Raw genomic sequence first — 11,212 nt, 5'->3', positions numbered from 1 at the left:
TTTCGGAATATTTTTTCTATAAGTGAATTGTGTTGTGCTGAATCTGCTGCTGACTGAGCAAATATTTCTCGTATAATTCGGAGGTAAGCCCCGCAAATTCTTAGTATTACTTATGCTTATATTCGGATAGCTTACCTGCAAAAGTGTTTCTCTCACGTTAATGTTTACATTAACTTTATTTATTTTGCACTAGTGTCGTATGTGAACTTATTAGTGACTGATTATTGTGTATTTATTTGTGTCATATTGACAATATATATTTGTTTTTGTGAATCATGGCTCCACCACAACCCATCGCAGACGATCTTAATATTTCACGTGTTTCCGTCAAACCTCCCCCATTTTGGGAGGTCAACCCTACTTTGTGGTTTGCACAACTAGAGGCCCAGTTTGATATCGCCGGAATCACTGTTGACTTCACGAAATTCAATCATGTGATATCTGCAATCGAATCTGATATTCTCAATAGCGTTTGTGATATCGTTTTACACCCACCTGTGACTGTCAAATATGATACACTAAAAACACGCTTAATTGAATTGCATTCTGAAAGTGAGGAGTCAAAGATACGTACACTTCTTCAAGGACTAGAACTTGGCGATCAACGCCCATCACAATTACTTTGCCGTATGCGAAACCTCGCTGGAGAGACCGTTGGAGAACCTTTATTGAAATCCCTATGGATATCTCGTCTCCCGTAAAATACACAAAGTATTCTTGCTGCCTTAAGTGATGATCTTCCAAAACTAGCAGTTGTAGCTGATAAAATTACAGATCTCACAACTGTCCCGCACATAAATAGTGCTGCTACGGCATCTACCTCTCCCATTGAACAGCAAGTTGCAGAGCTGACAAAGCAGATAAATGAACTTTCGCTAGCCATTAAAAACAGCCGTGAGCGTTCCTGTGAACGAAGAAGACTATTCCAAACGCAACAGTAGGCGTAATAGCTCTAGTGGACGCTATCAACAGTATAAAGAACCGTGCAACAACATCTGTTTCTACCGTACTAATTTTGGTTCCAAGGCACGAAAATTTGTTTCTCCGTGCAATTTCCGGCAGTCGGAAAACTAGATCGGCGATCGCTTGCCGGCCAAAGTTGCGACCGCCACATCAATCGAATTCTTTTGGCCGATTCATCCTCAAAGCTGACTTTTTTAATTGACACCGGAGCCGATTTATCTGTCATTCCCAAGAGTTACAGTCAGCATGCCAAAATACCAGCTGCATTGGAACTCTTTGCCGCTAACGGCACTAAAATTGCAACGTATGGCACCAAACTTTTGACTATCAATTTAAACTTACGTCGCTCATTTACTTGGCCTTTTATCCTGGCAGACGTCAATCAACCCATCATAGGTGTTGACTTTCTCACAAAGTTCAACTTACTCATAGACGTTAAAAACAACCGTTTAATTGATGGACAAACAAAACTATATTCTTGCGGTAGACTTCCTAATGTGAACCCGCTCAGTACTAGCATTCATATTTTGATGGGTAACTCAAAATTTGACAAAATTCTTGCTGATTACCCTAGCTTGACGAATCCTTCGCAAACTTTTGAGAGGCCACCAATGTCAACGATTTTCCATCACATTGAAACTAAAGGACCTCCTATTTTCTCCAAACCTAGAAGATTATATCCAGAATTACTTCAAGCTGCACGTCAAGAGTTTGATTTTCTCCTATCAAAAGGCATCATTCAGCTTTCAAAAAGTCCTTGGGCAAGCCCCCTGCACATGGTTCGTAAGGCTAATGGCGACTGGCGACCGTGCGGGGATTATCGTCCCTTAAATGCCGTTACAATTCCGAATCGCTATTCCATACCCCATATTCAGGATTGCACTCAAATGTTTTAAGGAAAGAACATATTCTCAACACTTGATTTAGCACGTGCCTATCATCAAATTCCTGTTAACCCTGCAAACATTCCAAAAACTGCCGTCACAACCGCTTTTGGTCTTTTTGAATTTTTGGCTATGCCGTTTGGTTTACGAAATTCAGGCCAAACTTTCCAACGTTTTATACATGAAGTTTTATTTGGATTGGATTTTTGCATCCCTTATTTTGACGACATGCTTATTGCATCGACTAGCGAAGAAGAGCACATCCGTCATCTTCGTCAAGTGTTTGATCGTTTGAATAAACATGATTGGACATTAAACCCTAACAAATGTGTACTCGGAAAACCATCTGTTTCATTTTTAGGTTGCCTCATTACTGCCTCAGGTGTAAAACCCCTGCCTGAGAAAACAAAAGCAATTGCCGACTTCCTAAAACCTACCACTATTGTCGAGCTCAGACGTTTTTTAGCCATGATGAACTTTTATCGCTGCTTCTTACCAAAGGCAGACGAGACCCAAGCTTCACTGAATGAACTCTTAAAAGACTCACGTAAAAATGATAAACGCCCTGTTCCTTGGAACGACGAACTTAATCAGGCATTTGAAAAATGTAAACACGACCTTAGTGCTGCAACTCTCTCCTATCACTCTCCTAACCAAAAGCTGAGTGTTATGGTCGACGCTTCTGACATTTCCATCGGGGTTGTCTTAAACGTTCGACATTCTAATGACTACCAGCCGCTAGGATTTTTCTCACGTAAGCTGTCCCCTACAGAATAAAAATACAGCACGTATGACAGAGAATTATTAGCTATTTACGCAACTATTAAGTATTTCAGGCATAATCTTGAAGGTCAACACTTCACTATATTTACTGATCACCGACCTCTAAATTATGCATTCACATCAAAATCAAATTCTGCTTCCCCGAGACAAATTCGGCATTTAAATTATATAGCTCAATTCAGCACTGATATTCAGCATATATCAGGTTCCAACAATGTCGTCGCGGATATTCTCTCACGTATTCAGGGCATCGATGCCAATGCACCACTGGATTTCACGCTTATTGCTCACTCGCAAGCCACTGATGAGGAGTTAAAACGTCTGAGTGAAGACCCAAACTGCTCGCTGAAATTCCAGTCATTACAACTTACTCGGGACCTCCAACTATTGTGCGATACCTCCAACAACAGACTGTGACCTTATGTACCACTTGAGCTCAGGAAAAAAGTTTTGACTGTTTTCACAACCTACCGCACCCAGGTATCCGGGCTTCCAAAAAGCCATACAAGAAAGATTCGTTTGGCCATCCATGCTAAAGGACATTGCCAACTGGACTCGTTCCTGCATCATGTGCCAGCGTTCAAAAGTTACCCGGCACACACATAGACCTTTGAAAAAAATTGCGATGCCATCCGAACGATTCGACCATGTCCATATAGACATCGTCGGTCGTCTGCCACCATCTGACGGTTATTGATATCTACTCACCTGCATTGACAGATTTACTCGTTGGCCTGAAGATTTTCCCATTCAGGACATCTCTGCTGACTCTGTGGCTCGACAATTCATCACCGGTTGGATTGCACGATTTGGTGTACCATCAGTTGTAACTACTGATCAAGGTCGACAATTCCAGTCACACCTTTTCGCTTCTCTGACATCTATGCTTGGAATACGCCGAATTCGCACTTCACCATACCATCCTTCCACCAACGGCTTAGTGGAACGCTTACATCGCGACCTGAAAGCAGCCCTGAAGTGCCGTAATGACACCCGTTGGACTACTTCACTTCCTCTTGTGCTTCTTGGTTTGCGTTCTTCTTTCAAGCAAGACCTCGCAGGTACATCCGCTGAACTTGTCTACGGCACATCCCTTCAATTACCATCTGAGTTCTTTCAGCCATCCTCTGCTCCAGTCGATCCAGCATCCTTTGTCCAGACTTTCCGTGAGGCGATGAAGAAGCTGTCTCCGACTCCTACTTCGTGCCACAACAAATCTGCCCCTTTCGTGCACCACGCACTGAGCACTTGCACTTACGTGTTTGTGCGAAACGACGCGGTCAAACCACCACTCACTCCTCCATACGATGAACCCTTCAAGGTCTGTGCACGTAACAATAAGCATTTCACCGTTCTCGTGCGCGACAAGGAAACCGTTCTGAGCATAGATCGTCTAAAGCCTGCTTTCTTCGAAGCTTCAAACACTCAGGTTCCTGTGACCAGCGATCCTCCTGACTCCCCGGATCCAACTGCTACTCCGGATACTCCTCCTTCGACCGACCTTACGCTTCCTCCCAGTGCTCCACCAGTCGTCACACGATCGGGAAGACGTGTGCGCTTCAACACCAGATATTTGTGAGCTGATTTTTTTCATCGTACCTTTGGTACTCGGGGGGGGGAATACTGTGGAGAACTCTATTATTATTTTTCCGCTGCCCCGAGAGAGGGCGCTACCAGCTTTCTCCCTCTTCCTCTCTGGAGGAAAATTCGAACTGGTTACTCGGTTCCTGACTGCCGTCGGTGAAGCACGCACTCACCTCTCTTTCCCTCCGTGATGTTATCGTAGCTGTAATATGACTTTCTTAATTTTTACTCATGCGGACTTGCGAACTATAAAAATACTCATCTTGTAACTACATGCAATGTGATTGTGTATAAGTGAAGATATGTTAAAATACATATCCTCCTAGAATTAAATATAAATGTTAATATTACCGAGTCAGATTTTGTTAACATTCAACGTGCAATCAAAAATGGCATCGATCACAACAGCCATATACTCAACATGGAAATTCAAAATGCAAATGCTACTAATAAAGGAGGATCTTTACGATGTAATCGAAGGTGTTCCTCCAAACCCCATTACAGAACAATGGAGTAAACGGGATCGGCAATGTCGTGCGATGATAAATTTATTTATTGAAGACAGCCAAATAATTCACATTAAACATGAATCTACTGCTAAAGCCACCTGGGAAAAACTCGGGCAGGTACATGAAACGTCTAATCTTTCAAGTAAACTATTTCTTTTGCGAAAGCTTTACAGTTTGAAGCTTGAAGAAGACGGAAATATGCAAACACATATAAATACATTACTGGAGTTAGTCGATAAACTCAAATCAATGGGTGAGAACATAAAAGACGAACAAGTTTCCGCACTTTTGCTTTGTTCAATGCCTAGTTCTTACGATACGCTCATTACGGCTCTTGAAGCCAGAGCAGAATCGGAACTGAATCCAGAATTCTTAAAAGGGAAATTAATTGACGAATTTAACAAGAGAGTTGAAAATAATTCATCAGATTCAAAGGCATTTAAAGCCTCATTTCAAAACAAGACAAAGAGAGAAAAGTTTTGCTCATATTGTCATAAAAATAACCATTTTAAATCAGAGTGTTATCATCTAAAATCGAAACAAAAAAGTGAACCGCGCCAAAACTCAAAATATACGCGGATTCTAAAACATACCAAGCAAAGAATGTCGGTAACCTCGCGAGGAATCAACAACAAACAAAAATTAAAACACCCGAAATCGAATCCAGATGTGACAGCGTCGCTCTGTCTATTAACTACACCGTACATCAATCATCCGAGAGTTTTATTTTCGACAGCAGAGCAAGTAATCACCTGGTAAATAATAAGAAATATTTCACGGAATGTAAACCCATAAATCCGTGAGATATTATAACTGCGAATGGGCAATGTATTAACCCCTTCGCGCCGACTGTCACGTATACGTGCCAGCAACGAACACACTTATCTACCGGCCGACACGCAGGCGTGCCAGAGGATTGTGTCGTTCTCTACCGACTGTCACGTATTTGTGCCAGTACTTTGGAACGTTTTTCAAACTATAATTTCTGCCACAAGATAGCACTGTATGTCCATATGGTTTCAGATACATGTACATTAGACCTTCTACTTGAAATGAGAGAAGCATGACTCACATACACGTGTTTTTGATTATATAAACAAACGGGGTAGTAAATGTTTCCGAATGGCGTGATTTATGACGTCTCTTTAAATCGCACTTTATTCGCACGTGGTAGTTGTTTACTGTAAGTAGAGAAGTTTTATTTGCTCTAAAGCGTTGGGTATTTCGGTTTGCAGTTCAGTTTTTAGAAAATAATTAGATCTTGTTAGACGTGAATTCTTTGTTTTTACCGTTGCAATGTCGAAGCGTCGAAAATGTTTAACAGAGCATGAAATAGCAGAAATGATGCAAAATATTTCAGATAGTGATTCTGAAATTCTGATATTCTAATATTGATTCTGAAAGATTAACTCAAAGACATTTTCCAAAACTTTGTTCAGAAGAGACTGATAAGAAAATGAGACGACGATGCTTCGTTTGTTCACATTCCCGGAAAAATCCTCCAAAACGGAAAATGAGTTATTACGAGTGCGAGGAATGTAACGTAGGACTGTGTGTAGATCCCTGTTTTCAAATTTTTTATACGAAAAGAGAATTTTAAGTAATATATTTAGTTTTCAGAGGTATAATGTTAAAATTCATAAAATGGTGAGTAATTAAAATAAAATGTGTAAAATATGCATTTAAACAAGAAATAAGGTAATTAAAGTATATATATATAAATATCTATAAAGCATAAGCCGTTTAAATACATTATTAAACAATGCGTTGATACTTCGGAAATTTCATCGATTTAGGCTTAGTAGCAAAAAAGTCCCCGGCCCTGGAGAGACGCTCGCGTAAGACACTGCCGGCCTCAGCGATAAGCGCGCGCTTTCGCTACCCGGCTCGAAGGGGTTAAATCAACGGCGATAGGAACTGTCCGTTTTAAAACATTAAATGCTAAACAAAAAATAACATGAAGTTCTCTTATCGGAAGTTTTATACGCTCCTGAATTAGAAACGAATTTAATCTCATTAAGAAAATAACAGAAAAAGGACTTTCAGTTCTGTTTGAAGGAAATAAATGTATGATCGCTAAAGGAGATCAGATTATTCTAGAATGTCATGCAACTAATAATCTTTACCAAATTAAACCAATAGACAGGAATAATGAACCATCAGTTCATGTAGCATTTCAGTGCAAAAATGAGAACTGTGTTCAACTTTGGCATAGACGGCCACAGAAACGATGACGCAATCAAGCAAATTGTAAACAAAGAACTCGCTGAAGGAATTAAACTAGATAATTGTAAACATGATACCAAATGCATTCAGTGCATAAAATGTAAACTAACTGATTTTCCGTATCCCGAAGAATCGAAATTCAGAGCATCTAAACCGCTAGAACTCATTCACACTGATATTTTAGGACCAGTACAAACACCGTCTGTCAGTGGATACCTATACTTCGTAACTTTTATTGATGATTACAGCAGGTTCACAATGATTTACCTAATGAAAAAGAAAAATGAAGTAATTTCTAAACTAAAACAATTTATTGCTCTTACAAACAATAAATTCGGGAGAAAGGTAAAAACGCTAAGAAGTGATAACGGTGGTGAGTACACAAGTAAGGAACTTGAAGAATATCTTATAAAACATGGTATAAATCACCAGCTTACTGTACCGTATTGTCCAGCACAAAATGGGGTCAGTGAACGCAAAAATAGGTCTTTGATGGAGATGACCAGATGTCTTTAACTGACTCGGGTCAACCTCACAGATACTGGGCAGAAGCAGTGCTGACTGCAAATTATTTACAGATTCGTATGCCCACAAAACCAAATGCAAAAACTCCATACGAATTATGGAATAACAAGAAACCCTACCTCTCTCACCTGAGGACTTTCGGGTGCAAGGCTTTTGCTTACATCCATAAATCTAAAAGAGGTAAACTGGATGATACTGCTATAGAAGGAATACTCGTCGGCTACGACAGCAGAAGTAAAGGCTACAGAATTTTAATTCCTAGAGACAAAATTACAATAAGTCGATCTATACGATTTATTGAAGACACTGGAACTGAGGAGCCTGTAAGCATCTATTTAAACCAGGATGAAGAAAATCCTAAGGAAGAAAGCTCAGAACGGGAAGAAATAAAAAGAGAAGAACCCGAAGAGGGAGAAATATCAGAACGCGAAAAAGAACCTTTGGAAGTCAGAAGATCGAACAGACTCACAAAAAGTAAACCTCCTGATCGCTACGGATTCCATGCCAAATATCCAATCTCCTCCGAACCCAAAACCTGGAAGGAAATTCGAAGTTTGAAAGAAAATGAAAAAAGAAAATGGCTAACAGCTGTTCGAGAAGAAATTAATTCACTAGAAGAAAACAATACTTGGGAATTAGTTGATTTACCTAAAGGAAGAAAACCAATAGGATGCAAATGGTCTTTCAAGACAAAGCTCAATGCAGAAGGAAAAATTGAAAGATACAAAGCCAGATTAGTCGCAAAAGGATTTAGCCAGAAGTTTGGATCTGACTATGATGAAACCTTTGCTCCTGTAGTAAAATACACAACGCTACGAGCCTTCCTATGTGCAGCTTCGTATAAAAACATGTCTGTAAGACATATCGATGTCAAAACAGCTTTCCTTCATGGAGAACTAGAAGAAGAAATTTACATGACTCAACCCGAAGGATACTCAAAAGCTGGAAATGAAAATAAAGTTTTCAAGCCGAAGAAATCTATATATGGTTTAAAACAAGCCGCTAGAGCTTGGAATCTGAAAATTGGAAAAATACTTCTAAACATGTCATTTAAACAAAGTAAAGCAGACCAATGCTTGTTTTTTCAAAAACATAAATGGAAAATTCATTCATTCTACATATATAATATTATAAGTAGATGATATGCTTGTAGGAAGTGAAAGAGAAGAAGATGTAATGGAAACAGTCACACAATTGAACGCTAAATTCGAAATCAAAAACCTAGGAGAAGTCACCTACTACCTCGGCATAAACATTGAAAGATTTAAAGATGGAACTTTTGCCATAAACCAAAAGAATAAAATCGAAGAAATAGTTCAAAAGTTTGGACTTCAGAACGAAAAACCAACATATACGCCAATGGAAACAAATTACTGCAAACTAGAAGCTGAAGATGATCTTCTAGATGATAATACAGAATATAAGCAAGCAGTAGGGGCATTATTATATATTGCAACAATCAGCAGACCAGATATAGCATGTGCAGTCAATCTACTGAGTAGAAGAAACGAAAAACCTCGGAACACAGATTGGAATGCTGTCAAGAAAGTCATTCGATACTTGCACACAATTAAAGACTTTAAGTTGGTCTTTAACAGAATTCAAGAACCTATACTAACTGCATATTCGGATGCAGATTGGGCAAATGACAGAACAACAAGAAAATCCATTAGCGGATACATATTCAAACTAAGAAATAACTGCATTTCATGGAGCAGCAAAAGTCCAAACTGCATTGCACTATCTTCAACTGAAGCAGAATATATTGCAGCAGCTAATGCAGCACAAGAAGCACAATGGCTGTTAAATTTGCTTAAAGATCTAGGACTAAAACAAAATCTGCCGATTACTCTCTATAAAGATAACAAAACATGCATCAAACTATCACAAACGGAGAAAAATAGCTCCAGAACAAAGCATATAGACGTGAAATACCACTACTTGCGTGAACTTCAACAAAACGGGATCCTGAGCCTAGACTACTGCAGAAGCTCCGACATGATTGCGGATCTACTCACCAAACCACTAGGCAAACCTGTGTTCGAGAAACTTCGAGAATCGCTGCAAATGGCGATCCTGCCCATCAAGTAGGGGTGTTGGTATGCATATAGTAATGGACTGTCGCCAATAGCGCGATAAACTGTATGAACTGGAAACCCTGCAAAAGATTTAACTGTGTAACTCTCTTATTCTTTACACTTACTTTTCTTACTCCTTCAGGGAAGGACAGTGATATGACAATCTCTATAATATAACTCCCTTTTTCAATATGTATTTGGAATACTAACGAATTTTTATCTATTTTCGTGTATTAATAAAGAATGTGTTTTGTGATCTTTCAATTTCCGTCTACACCTATTTTGGATTACAAGTTAATTAGGTATGATCTCGCTTGATGCTGCACTGGATACAAGGTAAGAAGAATCATTTTGCTCTCTACTTTTATTAATTTGTTGTGAAATTTCGAGGTTATAAAATGTTTTACAACAAATACCACTTTTGGGGCGCGATGGATGGCCGATGCTATTCGCACCACCGGTGCGATTAGCCGCTTAAGCTATTCGCACCAACATTAATCACGCATGCGCATTGAGTTGTCAAAGGCGGGTTTCTACCTTGGCGTGGTTTATCATTTTTTAAGCGTTGGCGACTTTCCAAAGTTTAGAAAGGAAAATGGGTTCCTTTTCTTATAAAAAGAAGGAACACATTTCCTTTTATTAAAGTATATATACAAAAGGGCAGATTTTTATGTTCGCAATGTTTATCTTTTTATCTTTTTCCTGAACGGTTTGTATAATTTAAATGACTGATTCGAAGGGGGGGCCAAATCGTGTTGACATTTTTTGTACTTCTTAGAATACATTTAGCTTTAAAGATGTGTTTTGCTCAATCAAGCTTTTAATTCATTCCTCTTTGAAAATTTCGTCCGATAAAAGATACTAAAAATTAGACAGCGGATTTCTGTGTAGAAAATTTAGACATGAAATAAATTAAAAGCGATTATATGAACTATTAAATGAATTATTCTGTATGCCTGCATTTTTTTTATGGAAATACTTGGCATTTTCAGGACACAAACAGTGCGTCAAAGAACTTTGAAATATTAGTACAAACACATTAATCAATTAAATTGAAATAAATAATGGGATGTAATTTAAAAGACAGAAATAATTTAATGTAAGAGATTTAGATTTAAAAATTCGCACACACAAATCAGATTTATTTATCAGATTTTGTAAGGTTTTATTTCATAAATAACTTTAATTTTGAAATATGGCATTTGAACCTATAAACCTGTGTGGATACTGAAAACGTGATGAATACATAAGAACATTATCATTTTCAGTAAGTTTTCTTATTGAATAATAAATTCTGACAGTCCTATGCTGTAAGAATAGGGTCTAAGTTTGCATAAAAATTCCTCTGTTAAATAAAAGAACTTAAGTAATTTCTGTAGCCTTTTTGTCAATACACTAAAGATTTTTTAACTAATTACTCGTCCTCGCTTGCAATTAGAACCATCATTAAATTCCTATTTTATCTAATCATTTCCTGAACATTATCATGTATATAGATTGACCTCTTCTTTGTAACTGATAATTATTACTTGCAAATTATTCTCTTGCTTGTGAACTATTAACAACCCTTTCTATTGCTGAGTTAGGGTTAACAACCTTCGCTCTCACTACCGCCTGCCTTACGGAAATCGGCGTAAAATGCTGGTATCTGGGCTGCTTG

General features: G+C 38.5%; 1 pseudogene; it reads left to right on the top strand.

The window, feature by feature from the left end:
* The first annotated feature begins 275 nt into the window (after positions 1-275).
* LOC146993362 (uncharacterized) lies at positions 276-1,074 on the top strand (annotated as a pseudogene).
* The last annotated feature ends 10,138 nt before the right edge of the window (positions 1,075-11,212 follow it).

The sequence above is a fragment of the Stegodyphus dumicola genome, chromosome X1 (genome assembly GCF_044657685.1).
Source record: "Stegodyphus dumicola isolate Sdum_Otavi_A_Nest chromosome X1, ASM4465768v1".
Taxonomy (NCBI): Eukaryota; Metazoa; Arthropoda; class Arachnida; order Araneae; family Eresidae; genus Stegodyphus; species Stegodyphus dumicola.
Note: the sequence above shows the minus strand (reverse complement) of the source record. Positions and strands in the feature narration are given on the sequence as shown.